The 19,222-nt window shown below is 36.0% G+C and overlaps 2 pseudogenes; one reads left to right on the top strand and one right to left on the bottom strand.

Annotated features, from left to right (window-relative positions):
- The first annotated feature begins 625 nt into the window (after positions 1-625).
- Positions 626-1,648, top strand: LOC125136249 (olfactory receptor 4K15-like; annotated as a pseudogene).
- An 8,041-nt stretch (positions 1,649-9,689) lies between these two features.
- Positions 9,690-11,735, bottom strand: LOC125136731 (olfactory receptor 11G2-like; annotated as a pseudogene).
- Positions 11,736-19,222: the final 7,487 nt, after the last annotated feature.

Here is a 19,222-nt window from a genome sequence, read left to right as displayed (position 1 = left end):
TTTTAACTCTTATAAATATATGACATACACATGAAAGTACACGGAGCAGAAATACACACATAGATATTTTCACAAAGTGAACACACCTAGGTAACTATCAACCACATCAAAACACAGAACATTAACAGCGCTTAAGAAGTCCCTTCCTGTCCCTATTTCTCTTCAAGGATAACCACTATTGGAGCTTTTTCAACCCTATAAAATAGTTTCACATATATTTAAACAGGTTTGTACAGTATACACCACTTTGTGTCTAATTATTTTGGTCAGCATTAAATTTGTGAAATCATCTTCTTTTGTTTTAGCAGTTCAAAAAGAATTTATACCATTTATTGATTTAAATTTTGGCTCTGTAAATTCTTAGACTGGATTTCTACTGTGCCAAAGAAAAAAATTCAGATATTCAATTTCATTTTTAAAATTTGTGACAATCCTTGAATTCATGTAATTGGATATGCCAGTTGGTTGACTATCTCCTTGAAAATTCTCTCCTTTATCCTTCTTTGCAGTCTATATGATTTGTGATGGTGTATGAAAACTTAGACACAAATGTAAATAGATATTAGAATCCTTAGGGTATTAAGTGGAATTAGGAAATCAAACTCATTCTCAGTTCATTGATATCTGCTTCTCTCCTATGTAGGTAACTGAAGAGAAGTTCCTTTCAAAGTCAATGAATGAGACAAATCATTCTTGGGTGACAGAATTTGTGCTGCTGGGACTCTCTGGCTCCCAGGAGCTCCAACCTTTCTTGCTTTTCATATTTTCACTACTCTACCTGGACATTCTGCTGGGCAACTTTCTCATCATCCTCACTGTCACCTCAGATTCCCACCTTCACATTCCCATGTACTTTCTGATTGCAAACCTCTCTTTTATAGACATATGTGTTGCCTCCTTTGCTACCCCTAAAATGATTGCAGACTTCCTAGTTGAGCAAAAAACTATTTCTTTTGAAGCCTGCCTGGCCCAGATTTTCTCTGTTCATCTATTTGCTGGTGGTGAAATGGTGATCCTTGTATCCGTGGCCTATGACCATTATGTTGCTATATGCAAACCTCTCCACTATATGACAATCATGAGCTGCCGTGTCTGTGTTACTCTGGTCCTCATTCCATGGGGTGTTGGCCTCATCCATACTACCAGCCAGCTGGCATTTACTGTGAACTTGCCTTTCTGTGGTCCTAATCAAGTGGACAGTTTTTTCTGTGACCACCCTCTAGTGACCAAGCTGGCCTGCACAGACACTTAGGTTATCAGCCTACTAAGAGTTGCAGACAGTGGCTTTCTTTCTTTGAGTTCCTTCCTCCTGTTGGTTGTCTCCTTCACTGTGATACTCATCACAGTTAGGAACCGCTCCTCTGCTAGCATGGCGAAGGCCCGCTCCACACTGACTGCTCATATCACCGTGGTCACACTCTTCTTTGGCCCATGCATCTTCATCTATGTGTGGCCCTTCAGCAGTTATTCGGTTGACAAAGTCCTTGCTGTGTTCTACACCATCTTTACTCCCATTTTAAACCCTGTTATCTACACTCTAAGGAACAAAGAAATGAAGGCAGCTATGGCAAAACTGAAGAATCGGTATCTGAAGTCTGGCCAGGTTTCTGCAGTTATAAGAAATGTTCTTTTCCTAGAAATGAAGTAAATTTATAGGACTGGTACCACTATAGCTTTATCTCTAGATATTTACAAATGAAGTCTGTGATTTTAAAGCAAATAATTTTGACCAGTGAGAGGGATTAGCTTGGATTCAAGAATAACAATGACAAAAATGAATGAATTTTACTCATTTTCATATCACTCCAATGGGTGCTTTTCTTTCTTTTTTATTTCCTATTTTTTATTCAAAACTTTTAAAGATTCAGGCTTCAAAAACACTGAGAAAGAAACTTACTTATAAGTGGTAATTAAATTGTACCCCTCCCCTCTCAAAACAGTATTGCTCAGATGCCAGTTTTGGAGTAATAATAGGTATATATCTCTATGTCATAGAAATAATATATATATTTACACACCTAATGTATGATATACCTAGGTAAGAATGTATTTCTCACTGTACTATGTAACTGACAGTACATAAGGAACTATTCTATGATTGTTGTTAATTTACTTATTTTTTTATTTTTTGTCTTTTGTCATTTTAGGGCCACTTCCACGGCATATGGAGGTTCCCAGGCTAGGGGTCTAATTTCAGCTGTACCTGCCAACCTACGCCAGAGCCACAGCAATGCCAGATCTGAGACAGATCTGCAACACACACCACAGCTCACTGCAACACCAGGTCCTTAACCCACTGAGCAAGGCCAGGGATCGAACCCACAACCTCATGATTCCTAGTCAGATTCGTTTCCTCTGTGCCTTGACAGGAACTCCTGATTGTTGTTAATTTATGAGATATAAAATGGCATGGTTATCCAGCAGAAGGTATTTATAGTCAACACTTTCACAAATCTTTATTCAAGGTGGCTGCTTAATATACGTTATTTATGGAAAACAACTCATGGAATAAACTTATTCATCAGTATAATTTGTACTTGGTTATGTTAATTTCCATTTAATATTGTTGAAATAATCTGGGGAATTTCAGGGGTGTATTACAATACCCTACCACTTGTAGGGACAATGATGAGAGCTAGTATCTTAGATAAAATACTCTTTCCTTCCCAGGTCTCCATGATTTCTACCTTCTCAGATATGGTAGCTTTTCATACCGATACAAACTATTATTTTTCTACATGGACTTTTTACTTAGTTAACATCTTATTTTTATATTGACTGCTTAATAACCAGAAAATGACAGAATCCTATTTCAAGGCCTTTAGGATAGTCATGAATTTACCTTTCCATGATCACTTACAAATCAATATTTTTCTAGGCTTCCCCACTATAGGTAATTTGGCCCTTTCCTCTTTTATTGTACTCAAGGCTCCTCCTATATTTTATACTGTGTTCTGATTTCACAATATAATACTGAGTTTTTTCTAGTCTTTTTAGAGTCACCTAATGGGATTCTATAATTACTATTATTGAAAATTTTTTTAAATTTCTGAGCCAAAGGGAAAGAAATCAATTTATTATGGACATAACAGAATGAAAATGAAAACAAATGTGCATGAATGTCCAAGTATATTGATGTACTCAAGCTTTTTACAACAATACAAGACTAATAATTCTACATTACTTTTGCACACTGTTCAACGTTTATGTAAAATCCAATGATATATCATTGTGCTAAGAGTACTAACTGCAACTTAATTGACACTGTACAATAAGAAATGTGATAAGAATTTTACATGTCTTTTAAGCTTTAAAATATGTCTATGAGATATTTTTTCTGCTCATTTTATACATAATAAAAGTAAATTTAGGAAAGGGTAAAGATATGGAGCAATTTTATACAGTTAGAAAGTGAGTGAATTTATGTTTAGGTTGGTCTTAGGTTTTGTTTTTTTGGGTTATTGTCAGCCCAGAATTGCGCACTTTTAGAATGTACTGCTACCTAGGGTGGAATATGACCTGTGCAGAAAATGTGATTCTCTGCTTATTTTTTCATACCTCTTTCCTACTCAATATATGGAAAAATCTTAAAAAATGAAGACTTAGACTTAAGACAGTACTGGAGTTCTTTGCATAGCAAGTCATACAGCAAGAATACAGGTCAACTAATATAAGGGATTACTGTACATTCAACTGAAAAAATTAAGAAAAATAAAAACACAGAAATGTGTATAGATATAAGACAAACCAGGAATTAAGACCACACAAAGTAGAGGAAGAATTTGAATATTATAAAAAAAATCTGTTGGCCCTGGAATTTAGACTTCTACAGGGTAGGTTTTACTTTGATGACTGCAGTCATCACGACAGTACTCACATAGAGCTAAACATGCATCAGGAAGTGTTCTAAGTCCTGTGCTAAATACTTAACATCTCAGAAACATAACTAAAAAAAGCAAAGATAAGCGATCTATCCAATTAAGAGTTCATGGTGGGGTTCCCATTGTGGCTCAGTAGTAACAAACCTGACTAGTATCCACTATGATGTGGGTTTGATCCCTGACTTTGCTCAGTGGATTAAGGGTCTTGCATTGCTCTGAGGTTCAGGGGAGTTGCAACTTGGATCTGGCATTGCTGTGGCTGTGGTGTAGGCCAGCAATTCAACCCTTAGCCTGGGATCTTACAAATGCTGCATGGGAAGCCCTAAAAAATACAAAAAAAAAAAAAAAAGAGGTCATGGTAATAAGTGTAAATATCCTCAGTAAACTCATGAGAAGAGTAGAAGTGTAAGAAGGAAAAATCCTACAGTCAAAAATATTCTATTTAGCAAGGTTCTTATGCAGATTTGAAAAAGAGATAAAGTGTTTTGTCAAGAAAAGGCTGAAAGATTTCTTCATCATTAACCTAGCCTTGCAAAAAACGTTAAGGAGTAGTTTCCATTGTGCCTCAGTGGAAATGAACCTGACTAGTATCCATGAGGATGTGAGTTTGATCTCTGCCCCCCTGGGAGGGTTAAAAATCCTGCGTTGCATTGAGATGTGGCTTAGGCTGCAGACGTAACCCAGATCTAGTGTTGCTGTGGCTGTGGGTATGGCATAGACCGGCAGCTGCAGCTCCGATTTGAGCCCTAGCCTGGGAATCTCCATATGCTGCAGGTACAGCTCTTAAAAAAAAATGTTACAGGGACTACTCTAAACAGAAAATAAAGAGCCACAAATAGAAATAAGAATATTATGAAAGGAAAATTCTCATAGCTAATTACAAACATACAGTTAAGGAAATAGATCAATAATTATAAAATTATTAAGAAGATTAAAAGGCAAAAGTAGTAAAAATCATCTATAGCCACAACAAGTAGTTAAGAGATATACAACATAAAAAGATGGAAAGTATGATGTCTAAAACATAAAACATGGATATGGGAGAGTAAAAAGGCAGTGCTGTTAGAATGCAAGCAAACTTAAGAGCAAATCAACTCAAAATACTGTGCATAGAAGTAAGAAAAATGTTGTTATATATGAACCACATGGTAACCACAAACCAAAAATTTATAATAGATATGTGTATGTGCACAAACACACACACACGGAAAGGAATCCAAACATAAGTCTAAAAACCATTATTGCATCACAAGGGAAGAGAGCAAAATACGAAGAAAGGAATGAGGAAGAACCATAAAAACAATCCCCAAACAATTTTTAAAAATGGCTATAAATACACATCTATCAATAATTAGTTCAGATGTAAATATACTAAATGCTCCAGCCAAAAGACATGGATAAAGGAAATGGATAAGGAAAAATAAGACCTATCTAAAGGGACTCTCTCCTACATGGAGAGACTCACTCCAGATCTAAATATACACACAAACTGAAGTAAGGGGCTAAAAAAGTTATTCCATGTGAAAAGAAACAAAAAGAAAGCCGGAGTATCAAAACTTTTATCAGAAGAAAATCAGACTTTAAAACAAAGACTCATAACAAGAGACAAAAACAACATTACATAATGACAAAGGGAACAATCTGAAAAGATATAACAATTATAAATATAGGCACCTAACATAAGAATACCTAAAAATATTAGGCAAATATTAACAAACAAAAAAGAGAAAATAAACCCACAATAATAGCAGAGAATCTTAACACCAGTTTGTATCAATGAGGAAACCATCCAGATGGAAAACCAATAAGGAAACACTTGTCTTAAATGACATATTAGATAAATTCAGCTTAAAAGATATACATAGAACATTTTATCCAAAACCAGCAGAATATACATTTTTTTTTTCAAGTGTGCATAGAACATCATCCTGGGTAGATCACATGCTAAGCTAAAAAAAAAGTCTCAAAAAATGTAAGAATATTGGATATACACATCAAGCATCTTTTCTGACCACAACTTATGAAAGTAGAAATCAACTACAAGGAAAAAAAAACCCTGCAAAACTCACAAACATGGAGCCCAAACCACATGCTACTGAACAACCACCGGGGTAAATGAAGGACATAAAAAGTAAATTAAAAACTACCTAGAGACAAATGAAAGTGGAAACATAGCAATACAAAAATCTATGGGACATAGCAAAAGCAGTTCTAAGAGAAAAGTTTACAGTAATACAGCATATCTAAAAGTTTATAGTGATATAGCACACCTAACAGATGTAGCAAAAGAAGTTCTAAGAGAAATGTTTATGGTGATAGAGCATACTTAAGGAAACATGAAAAGTCTCAAATAAACAATCTAGCCTTATACTAAAGAAATCAGAAAAAGGTAAACAAAACCTAAAGTTAGGAGAAGGAAGGAAATGTCAGAAGAGAGAGAGAAAAAAAAAAAGAAATAGAGGAAAAAGTAATAGAAAAGATCAAAACTGAAAGGTGGTTCTTTGAAAAGATAAACAAAACTGATAAACCATGAGTCAGACTCATTCAGAAAAAACAGGAAAATCACAAATAAATAAAATCAGAAATGAAAAAGAAGTTAACCAATACCATAAAACAAAGGATCATAAGAGATGAATGTGAACAATTATGTGTCAATCAATTGGACAAACTAGAAGAAATGATAAATTCCTAAAAATGTACAAACTCCCAACACTAAATCATGAAAAAATACAAAATATCAAAAACTGAGTAACAGTAAATAGACTTGAGTCATTGATTAAAAATATCTCCACAAAAACTTAGGACCAGATGGCTGCATAGTTGTATTCTACCAAAAATTTAAGGAAGTGTTAACACCTATAATTCCCACAGTATTTCAAAAAAGTGAAGAAAAAGTAAAACTTTAAAACTCATTCTAGAAGGCCCAAACCAGAGACATTATTAAAAAAAATATTCACAAATAAACATGATATGCCATATTAGAAAATTGACAAATAAGGGAGTTCCCGTTGTGGCACAGAGGAAATGAAGTTGACTAAGTACCATGAGGTTGTAGATTCGATCTGTGGCCTCATTCAGTATGTTAAGGATCTGGCATTGCCATGAGCTGTGGTGTAGGTCACAGATGTGGCTTGGATCTGGCAGTGCTGTGGCTCTGGCATAGGCTGGCTGCAACAGCTCTGATTAGACCCCTATCCTGGGAACCTCCTTCTGCTGCAGGTGTGGCCCTGAAAAACACACACAAAAAAAGAAAATTGAAGAATAAAAATCATGATCATCTCAATATATACAAGAAAAATTTTTGACAAAATTTCGAACCTACTTATAATAAAACCCCTCCACAAAGTGAGTATAGAGGGAATCTACCTCAACTTAATAAAGGCCGCATATGATATGCCTACAGGTAACATCATAACAGTGGTGAAAGTTGAAAGCATTTCCTCTATGATCAGAAACAAGACAAGATTGTCCACTCTTACCACTTTAATTCAACATAGCTTGGAAGTCCTAGCCATGGTAGAGATGAAAAAAAATAAATTAAAGGAATCCAAATTAGAAAAGAAGAAGTAAAACTGTCACTGTTTGCAGATGACATGATACTATACACAGAAAATCCTAAAGATGCTATCAGGAAACCATTGGAGTTCATCAATGAATTCAGTAAAGCTGCAGGTATAAAATTAATACACAGAAATCTCCTGCATTTCTATGAAAGACCAGAAAGGGAAACTAAGGAAACAATCCCATTTACTATCCCATCAAAAAGAATAAAATACGTAGGACTAAACTTACCTAAGTAGACAAAAAAACTGTGCTCTGAAAAACTTCAAGATACTGATGAAAGAAATCAAAAATGACACAAACAGATGGAAAGATACACCCGACTCTTTGACTGTAAGACTCAATATTGCCAAAATGACTATAATCCCCCAGGCAATTATAGATTCATTGCAATCCCTATCAAATCACCAGTGGCATTTTCCACAGAACTAGAAACAAAATGTTTTAAATTTGCATGGAAACACAAAAGTCCTGAATAGCCAAAGCAACCCTGCAAAAGAAAAACAGAGGTGGTTACTAGATATATTGTGTTGACCATTTTGTAGTGCCTGTAAATGACAAGTCACTACATAGTACTCCTGAAACTAACATAATATTTTAAGTAAACTATATTTAAATTTAAAAAGAGTAAAATTTGAATAAGTTGGACTTCATAAAAATTCAAAATTTCAGAGGACATATTCAGAAAGTGAAAAAAAACCCTATAGATTGGAAGAAAATATTTGCAAATTGTATATATGATAAAGAAATAATACCTAAAATATTAATACCTTCTAAAACTTACCAATAAAAAACCAAATAACCCAATTTAAAAATGGTCAAATTATTTGAATGGATGTTTCTCTAATGAAGACATACAAATGGTCAATAAACACATGTAAAAAGGTCAAAACCATTAGCCATTGAGAAAAATGCCAATGAAAACCACAATAAGATACCACTTTATACCTACTAGGATGGCTGAAGTAAATAGAAAATAACAAGTGTCAGTGAGGATACACAGAAAATTGAAATCCACATTACATACATTGCTGATGTGATAGAAAAATTGTGCAGCCTTTTAGGAAAACAGTCTGACAATTCCTCAGAATGTTAAATATAGAGTTGACATATGACTTAGCAATTCCTCTCCCAGGGATATACCCTAGAGAAGTGAAAATATGTTCATATAAAAAACTTGTCTGTAACTGTTCACAATAGCATGACTCATAATAGCCACAAAATGGAAACAACTCAAATATCCATCAATAGATGAAAGGATAAACAAAAGCGGTATATCTATATAATGGAATGTTATATAGCTATACAGAGAAATAAAGTACTGATACATACTACAACATAAATGAACATTATGCTAAATGAAAGAAGCCAATCGTAAAAGGCAACATATCATATAATTAAATTAATGTGATGTCCAGAATAGGCAAATATACAGAAATGGAAAGTTGTTGCCAGGACTTGAGAGAAAGGAAGGTGGGGAGTGATTGTTACTGGGTACGAGGTTTCTTTGTGGGATGAAGAAAATTCTGCTTGGGAGTACGATGTACCAGTGTCCTGGTAATAGCTGACAGAGCACATCTAACAAATTCTACTGTTGCAGTACCTGGGGGTCACTGGCCCTCACATGTGAACCTACAGCAGGCAAAAATGGCATGGAAAAGGCAACGCATGGTTCATCCTAAATAGAGCTCTTTTCAAAAATAATTCTTAAAAGTGAACATATAAATGAAAAAAGTTAATCATCTGGATTTAAATATTATAGATTATTTTCACTAAATCTTGGTGAGAAAGTAAGAAGAAAGACAATTATGATAAATCAATTTTCATTAGAAAGTGAATACAGCTTATGTTTTTAAAACTGACACAAGAATTAACATTTAAATGATGCTTTGTAATGTTAGTATGCACAACTACTGACTCACTTGAAAATATTTTAGTAATAAATTTAAATATAGGATAGATTGTATATACGGGTGTGTGTGATAAAGGCCCAAAATATTGACCATATTCAATCAAAATTGCAGCAGATGACTGGTCACTTTTTTGATTATTTTTATTTGACTTTATAAAATTATTAATGTATTTTTTCTGATAATAAAAATGAACATAGTCAAATTTATAAATATTTTATTACATTGACTATGCTCATCCTCCAGCCAAAAAATAATTTTCTATTTCAGTTAATACAATTGAATATCAATAATTATTTATTTCCCATACATTGTTTCTGATGTGAACACACATTTTTCAGAGATTTCTTCCAGGCCTTTGACTAAATCTTACAGTCCTAAATAATTTTCTCAGAGCCTTCTTCATCTTGTTATTTTGGAGACTGTAGATCAAGGGGTTGAATAATGGAGTTAACACAGAATAGAACAGAGTCACATATTTTTGCTTCCCTGCTGCACTGCACAACCATAAGAGAGCCATAGAATAGGGACACCGCAGCCAGATGGGAGCTGCAGATAGAAAAAGTCTTATGCCGTCCTTCTGCTGAGGGGACCCTCAGCACAGCCCTGATCACTAGAATGTAGGAGCTGGTAATGAAGATTAAGGTGGAGAAAATGAGGACAGAGTTGTAAATGGCACAGATGATCTCGGTGGCAGGAGCTGCCACACACGACAGCTGTATAAGGGGTCCTGGGTCACATAGGAAGTGATCAATCTTATTGAGACAACAAAATGGGAGCTGAGAGATTAGGTAAATAGGCAAGGGTAAGTACAAGAAGCCACACGCCCACCAGCAAGTTCCCATTCTGATGCAGCTTTGAACTGTCATGACAGTGGGGTTGTGTAGGGGCCTGCAGATAGCAAGGTACCTGTCAAAGGCCATGACAGACAAAAAGAAGGTCTCCGTGGTGCCCAGAGAGAAGAAGAAATAGAACTGCAGGAAGCAGCCAGAGAAAGAGATGATCTTGGTCTCAGAGAGAAAGTTGGCTAGCATATTAGGGACAGTGGAAGTGATAAACCAGATCTCCAGGAAGGAAAAACTGGCCAGCAGGATGTACATTGGAGTTTGAAGCTGAGGGTCCCACCTCACAGCACAGATGATGCACAGGTTTCCAATGAGTGTCAAGATGTATGTCCCAGAAAAGATGGAAAAAAGGAGGATCTGAATTCCCCAGGAATAAGGGAAGCCTAAAAGGATGAATTTACTCACAGAGCTAGAGCAGTTCTTTAAATGGGAACATTTATTTGTTTTCAAAGCTGCAAAAGAACAACAGATTTCCATATTAGAAGTGGCCTTAAAAAACATTACTCAGTAGTGTCTATGACTTGCTTAGGGTCACATCTCTCTCCATGTCTGTAAATAACAAAGTACTATGACTCATACAGAGATATTTCCATGATTTTCCAATTTATATTCCTATTCTGGATATAACAAATACAAAGTGAACAGACAACTTTCCTGATTTGCTGGGTCTCACTACAAAGTGAGTTGTGTTGACAATAAGCAAATGTGTACAATACCTACAATTTGGGTCAAGCACTGAATTAATGATAATGAATAAATACAGCCAACATAACTCAGTGTTTGTGACATACAAAGATATAAATGATAGTGATACGAATATTCTTTGTTCTATTGGTGCAGAATGTGTCAGGCTGAATTGAGGACCATCTCAATAGATTCAAATACTTTATACAACTTAATTTATTTTGGTTTTACTGTATTAAGTTATGGGAAACAGTCCTATGTTTAGTTTTGAATAGATTATAAGTCAATATTAAAATGAAAAAAAAAATTTTTCTATTTCACTTCTTCCCTTCAGTAAAAATGCATTCTTGAAAATGCATATTAAAGTGAAATAAGTGTCACTTATGAAAATTTTTCAAATTCATTTATGCTCACAGAGACTGTTCTCAAATATTGCAGTCTCAAGTACAAATAAAAATCCTTGCCTGCTACCTGTTAAAAGTAACAAGGAATAGGCAATATAACATTTCAATCTTTACTCAAGGAAGGTGTACCCACATTCATATTCCAGAATTTTCCCTGATTTAGGATCGGAACTCTTTTCATATATACATATATGAAAAAAAGGAGAAGCTGGAAAAACCCTGTAAGAGTAAAGCTTTGAAGTAATGTTTTTTTTTTTAAAAAAGCTCTCACATAAAACCTTGTTTATGATTCTTCAGAAGGAATACTTTTATCACTCTCATATTAAATGATAGAGTGTAAAACTAGAGAAGGATGGAAGGAAGAAATAGGGGAGTGCAGAGTCCTGTGAGCTTTACCTTACCTGAAGTTACAAGTTGAGTATCATAGAATTCTCTATGATTGAATGCCATTTTCAACATCAGAGAACAAAAACAAACAAAAAAAACAGTATAACTGTTTTCTCAGATTTCAGAACCACCAAATAAAAATACTTCATACATTATTGTATGAATTCATATGAATTGCTGAGGAGACTTTTAGGAGCAAGAACATTATGGGATTAAGAAAACAGTCATGGGCCCTCTTCAGGTTTGCCCTCTGTAGCTTTCTCTTTCTATATAAAGTATAAAAGCAATGTAACAGTGGCAAAGAGAAGCATGGTCTCGTGGTCTAGAGAGAACTGAATGAAGAATTTACACACTGTTCCCTTCTATCTTCTGTAAAGGCCATCTTCGCGAAGTGATTCTCTCTTGAGGGAATTTATAACATAGTAGTCTTATTGAACCTGATTTCCTATTTTGCTTTAACCCAGCTTGATGAAAGATATTTCAGATTCTTACATTTTAAAAATTCTAATTCGAAGATTTTTCTTTTTGAATAAGGAGGAGGGATAGAAACAAGTAAAATAATTTTGGTAGAAAAACTGCTGTTTCAGCTTGAAAGTAAATTTATCTCTAGTGATAAAGGGAAAGTTGTGACTCTGGCAGTGAGACTTGGTTCCATGTTTGAAGAAAAGTCTCTGCGACAAAGTTAATATAAAGATGAGGAGCCCATATGCTTAACTGTATTAAAGACAACTCTCCACAGGTTAATTCCACCTTGTGTGACCCATCCCAGGCTCACTGACACTACCACATTGTGAGATGCATATTTAGGTCAGAGTAAATTATTTTTAAACAAGAAAGGAATTTATAAAAATTCCTTATGTAGTTAGCCCCTTTGGTAATATATTTTAATGGTTCCATTAGCACTAGTACTATACATATATACAATATTTTACATAATGCCTAATTATTGAGCCCTTAGTATGATAACCAGAGTTACAAAGATTCTAAGTATAACATTAAGGCATATTCTAGAGTAGAATACTTGCACATAATAGAATATTTGAAAATAATAGAATCAAGGAATATCAAGTATGATGTATTCCTTGATTTAAGAATTATCCATTATATTATATGTGAAAATAATATATAAAGATAACATTACTTTAATAGAAGACATAGAGGAATGTCTTGATAGATGTAGAAGTAGCAGTAATAAAACTGAAATCCACTTTTGACAAAATAAATCAGAAATAGAAAAGATTTATTCTAACTTAGTAAAGAATCTTTTCATCAGAAATAATTGGCCAGGAGTTCCCATTGTGGCTCAGTGGAAGTGAATCCAACCAGTATCCATGAGGATGTGGGTTCAATCCCTGGCCTCATTCAGTGCATTAAGGATCCAGTGTTGCCATAAGCTGTGGTATAGGTTGCAGAGACGGTTCAGAACCTGTATTGCTATGGCCATGGCATAGGCCAGAAGGTGTAGCTCTGATCTGACACTAGCCTGGGAACTTCCATATGCTGTGGGTGCAGCCCTAAAAGCAAAAAATAAATAAGTAAATAAATAATAGGCTAAATCACACTTTTGTATTAAAACACAAAAGCATGCTAATTAAAACCAAAGACAAAAAGTGGTCATATGATAGCATTACTACCCCAAGTGATTCATTCCCCTTTTTACTAAAGGATTATATTTCCATGTCTTACAAATTTAGGCTAGGTAATATAACTTTGTTTGCCAACTGAACAAATTTACATATGGCATGTCTAAATAACCTTTAAGAAGCATTATACAATGCACCACAGCACATTTTCCTGTGCCATAAAAAGTTTTTTTTTAACCTAAATACAACAATGAGGAAGACATATAGGGCCAAGCATGGGGCAACAGGTCAATATGAGTAAGAAAGAAAAAAAGCTGTTTTAAGTTATTAGCATTTACAGGTAATTTTATGACAATGTAATTTGGGAAAAGCAAACTGAAATAATCACCATCACCATCCTTATCCACACCAATGAAATGAGACATAGAAAATAATATATAGGTATGAATGTTAGAAAAAAAGAGAAATTTTAATTGCTGGCTAAGAAATCATTGACTGTCAAGAATAAGAGAATCCATACTAAGTGAAGTAAGTCAAAGAGAGAAAGACAAATACCATGTGATATCACTTATATCTGGAATCTAGTATATAGCACAAATGAAACTTTCCACAGAAAAGAAATGCATGCACTTGGAGAACAGACTTGTGGTTGTGAAGAGGGAGGGGGAGGGACAGGGATAAACTGGGAGCCTGGGGTTAATAGATGCAAACTATCGCCTTTGGAATGGATAAGCAATGAGATCCTGCTGTATAGCACTGGGAACTCTATCTAGTCACTTATGATGAAGCATGATAATGTGAGAAAAAAGAATGGATATATGTATGGGTAACTGGGACACCTTGCTGTACAGTAGAAAATTGACACAACACTGTAAACCAGCTATAATGGAAAAAAAAATCATTATAAATGAAAAAAGTATGAGAATAAATTAAAAAACAAATGATTTGATAAATTGGCTAGTTAAAAAACATGTAGATAATACAATCTTCCTTTAATAGATAAAATAATTTGTAAACTTTTATGGTTAAATTATTTTATTTTTAATAAAAATGTAAATTTAAAAGCATGTAGAAATAAACTTTGAAAGATAGTATAAGCATCATGAGGAAAATATGAACCTTTACTAAAGTATATAAAAGAAAACCTGATTAACAGGAAAGTCATACCATACTCCTTGGTGGAATGACTTTTAGTGTTAAGGATAAATATTTAAGATGAATCAATACACAAATTCAAGGTGGTCTAGACAAATCCTAGTCAGATTGTTGGAGAGGACTTCTAGAAGTTTGCAACTTGAGAAAGAAATTGAAAAATATCCTTTGATATAAATTCTCAAGATTAGACATATGTTTTGAAAAAGTAATATTTTGGTGTAAGATTTCATCTACCATAATGAAAATTACCTCTAAGGCTAAATTAAATGAAAATATAGTAGGAACTTTTCAAATTAATTGATCTAGTGGACAGTATATATATAAACATAATAAATTTTAGAGAGTTCAGAATCTGATGAAGATTATCTTCAATTCAAATAAATAGAAAAGACAAAATGTTAAATGAAAATGTTGTAAAATAAAATTCTGACTCCGCATTTTATAATATATAGATGTAATGTAGCAGAAAATGCTTAGAAATGATAAAAGCATATGAAAGTGAGTAAAATAAAAATATACTTCTCTTTCCCATTTTTTAGGAAATTTAAAATAATATGTTAGGTAAATTACAATAAATTTAAATAGTAGAATCCATTATAATACAAAAAGATTTAAAAAATCAAAAACAAGGAAAATTAAAATTTAAAAAAATAAAGCAGCACCAATGAGGGAAAAGTCACTTTGAAATCTACTGAACACAGATGCTAGAAGCACATTAGAGCTGCAGTTTTACAAGCAAATACTGGGGGGAGAAAGACACCAGAAAAAGGTTTGAGAATCCCTAGAACCTCTAGCCAATTCAGATAGTTCTCATCTTTTACAGAGCAAGTACATAAAAATTGGGAAGGTGTCTGTTTTCTCAATTGCCCAAATTCCAGCCAAAATTTACAAGCATGAACAGAAATAAGAAAATACAACCCCCATCAAAACATTAATATAAACCCCCAGAACTAGCCCTAAAGAAATTGTACCCATGAACATTCTGACAGAGAAATTAAAGATGCTCAATAGTAAAATCATAACACAGAAAGTCAACTAAATAAAATCAGGAAAACAATGCATGAACAAAATGAGAATATCAGCAGAGAAAGAAACTAAAAAAAAAAAATCAAAATTCTGGAGCAAAAAAATAATGAACTGAAAAATTAATTAGAAAATCTTATTTCAGATTTGATAGGTAGAAGAAAGAGTCTGTGAACTGGCATACTGATAATGTGAAATAATTAAAGTATATAAAGAAAAAAGAATGAAAAATTTGGTGGCCGGGGTGGTAGACTAGGAAGACTTACCTCTTCTGACAGACACACTAAAATTATAACTACTTACACAGCTTCTATCTATTGGAATGAATTGAAGACTAGAAGAAATATTTTACACAACTCAAGACAAAAAAAAAAAACCATCTTGTTGGGGGGTGGATATGTGGCATAGTCAGAAAACACATCCCCAGGTTTGTAACCCACAAATGAAAGAAGTATCACAACCACAAAGGTCCTCCCCAATAAGCAACATGGTCTGAGGCCCATATTAGGCTCCTCAGTCTGGAAGTTGTGTACCAAGAAATAAGACCCTGGAATGTTTGACTGTGAAAACCATAAGGGCTTATTTTCTGGAGAGCTAGAGAGCTTCAGGAAAACAAGACCTCATGTTTATGAGCACATGCAAAATCTCACTTCTTTAAAGGCCCAGTACAGAGGAAATTATTTAAAATGGACCTGGGTCAGATCAACCTGCTGTTCTTGGAAATCCTTCTGGAGAGATAGGATGAAACTTGGACTTGTCCTGAGGATAGAGATACTGGTAGCAGCCACTTTGAGAAGTTTGTTCTACTATCATAAAACTGGTGATGGAAGCTATTATTTTGGAATACTCCATTTAGCTTATTAGCACTTGTGACTAAGACCCAACTACCAGGAGGCTGTCACCAGCCCCAAGCCATAACAGACAACACAGATTTCTATAAAGAAACCTGGTTCCAGCCTTCAGTGGGATGGTGCCAGCCCTGAGCCTCCCCAGGGCATGCAGACAGCCACATGGGGATCCAGACCCACTAGCCATTGGGCTAGAACCAGCCCTGATTCCTCTTGGATCATGCAGATAGTGGTATGAGGACAAAGTCTTACTAATCAGTAGGCTAGCATCAGCCACAAACTCTGCCGGTCTGCATGGCAACCATACAGGAAGCCAGCCTTGCCTTCTAATGACCCAGCCTGACCTCTGTGTGTGTCCATAGTAGTCATTTCTGCCAAAAAGAAGGACACATAAAATCCACATAGGGATAATCACCAGAGGATATAGCTTTGGTGACAAAGGAGCACATAGGAGCATATTACTGGGCCTCATAGGACATCTCCTGTAGAAGGCCATTTCTATAAGATCAGGAAACATTATTGACTCACCTAACACAGAGAAATAAACAAAGGGAATTGGGGAATTAGATGATAGAGGAATATACTTCAAGTTAAGGAACAAGATATAACCTCAGGAAAACAAAACCAAAACCAAATAAAATGAAGTTAAGCAATCTACCCAATAACAAGTTTAAGATAACAGGAGACAAGATGGTGGAAGAGTAGGGGGACATGCTCGCACTCTCCCACAAACACAACAAAAAAAAACACATCTACAGGATAAATGACTTGCACAGAATAGCAACCAATTGCTGGCAGAAGAACCTACACTCCAATAATGGCAAGAAGCTCGTGACATCACTAGGTAAAACAAGAAAAAAGAGGAGAGTGAGAGAAGGTGAATCTGAGCTGGATGGAGGCTCCCAAAAGGGAACTGCAGAGGAGAAAGGGATCCTGAACCCTAGAAAGTCACCTACTCAGGGGAAAGTTCAAAGGAACTGGAGGAATTTCCAGATGCAGAGAAGAGTGTAGCAGTAACTTGGAGTTCTGAAAAGCAGATCGAGAACCGAACGGACCATCTGAACTATGGGCACAGTCACCAAAAATTGAGACTCCTGGGTGGGGGCTGGGCACCAAGACCTCGGCTCCAGAGGTTAGTCCCTGGGATAGGGCTGGGGGGAAGGATGGAGTGGAGACTGCTTGAGAGGTCTAGAAACCAGTCTGTCAAGTTTGACAGGGCAGAGACTGCCTGGGAGACTAGAAAACAAAGCTGTCACAGAGGAAGAGAGCAATACTCTAGGGGCGGGGAAGTGGAAAGCCGCATCAGAGGGAACCTGGGAGAAGAGCCTGGTCTGTGCCCATGCTGGGGAGGGGAGAGAAGAAGGGGTGGGTCCCCATAGAATACTCCCCATGCCACACCAAGCTTACCGGCCCAATAGCTAGCAGAAAGCTGTGCTACCCAGTGCATCCCCTACCCCACCCCTGCCACCCCCAACCTACTCGCAGACCAGGGGCTGCCTGCCATCTGGGAGGGCTGGCCTCAACAATTGCCTGAAGACTACCACAGCAGGGGCTGTCCCTGCACAGGCCTTCTTGCTCTTTGGAGGGGCCACACCCACGCAGAGCAGCACCAAACACCACCAGCCCCCAAGAAAAGACCAGCAGCTCCAAAAAGCTAGAATAAGCCTAGCCAGGCTGTGAAAAGATCTCCCTAATTCTCGGACAGTCTTTCTGAGAAAGGCTGCCCTGGGGAGGAGCCTCCTGGCTTCACAGCAGCCCAGCTAGCTACCCAAGCCCCCAGGGGGTGCCGAGACCTAGTGGATCAGCTGCATAGGACTGCCAGCTCCAGGCAGGACCCCCTGCAACCCAGAAAAGCTACAAAAAGCCTGGTAAGGCTGTGAAGCACTCCTTTGCTTCCAAGAGACACTGTTAGCCCCATCAACACTCCAGAAAAGCCACACTGCCTCAAAAAAGATTGACCAACAACACCAGCCCTCAGGAAACATTCCAAGGCACTGACCAGGCAAACACTACCTGGTCATGGAGAGTACAACTCCCTCAGGAAAAAGAAAACAACAAGCAAGATGAAGAAGCAGAGAAACCACCCTCAGTCAAACCAACAGGAGAACTCACCTAAAGCAGTCAACAATGAAACGGATCTCTGCAGTCTGACAGACCTGGAGTTCAAAAGAGAAATAGTGAAGACACTGAAGGAATTAAGAGAAGATATGAACAGTAATTCAGACACCCTCAGAAAGGAACTAGAAAGGAGCCAAGAAAAACTAGAACATTCATTTGCAGAGATGCAAACAGAACTAGGGCAGTAAAAACCAGAATGAATAGTGCAGAAGAATGAATCAGTGATATGGAAGATAGAATAATGGAAATCACTCAATCTGGTCACCAGACAGAAAACCAAATCAAAAAACTGGAAAGCAATATAAGAGACCTATGGGATGATATAAAGCAGGCCAATCTACCCATAATAGGAATTCCAGAAGGAGTAGAAAAAGATAAGGGGATGGAAAATATATTTGAAGAAATTATCGATGGAAACTTCGCAAATCTAAAGGATACTGAGTTCAAGATACAGGAAGCACAGAGGGCCCCAAACAAACTGAACCCAAATAGACCCACAACAAGACACATCATAAAAAAAATGGCAAAAGTTGGTGATAAAGAAAGGATCCTAAAGACAGCAAGAGAAAAGCAGAATGTTACCTACAAGGGAACCCCCACAAGGTTATCAGCTGATTTCTCTACAGAAACACTACAGGCCAGGAGGGAAAGGCAAGAGATATTTAAAGTGCTAAAAGGAAAAAATATGCAACCTAGAATACTCTATCCAGCAAGAATATCATTTAAAATAGAAGGGGAAATAAAAATTTTTTCCAACAAACAAAAACTAAGAGAATACAGTAACACAAAACCCAGGCTAAAACAAATACTGAAAGGGCTTCTC

Source organism: Phacochoerus africanus, chromosome 9 (assembly GCF_016906955.1).
Source record: "Phacochoerus africanus isolate WHEZ1 chromosome 9, ROS_Pafr_v1, whole genome shotgun sequence".
Classification (NCBI taxonomy): domain Eukaryota; kingdom Metazoa; phylum Chordata; class Mammalia; order Artiodactyla; family Suidae; genus Phacochoerus; species Phacochoerus africanus.
Note: the sequence above shows the minus strand (reverse complement) of the source record. Positions and strands in the feature narration are given on the sequence as shown.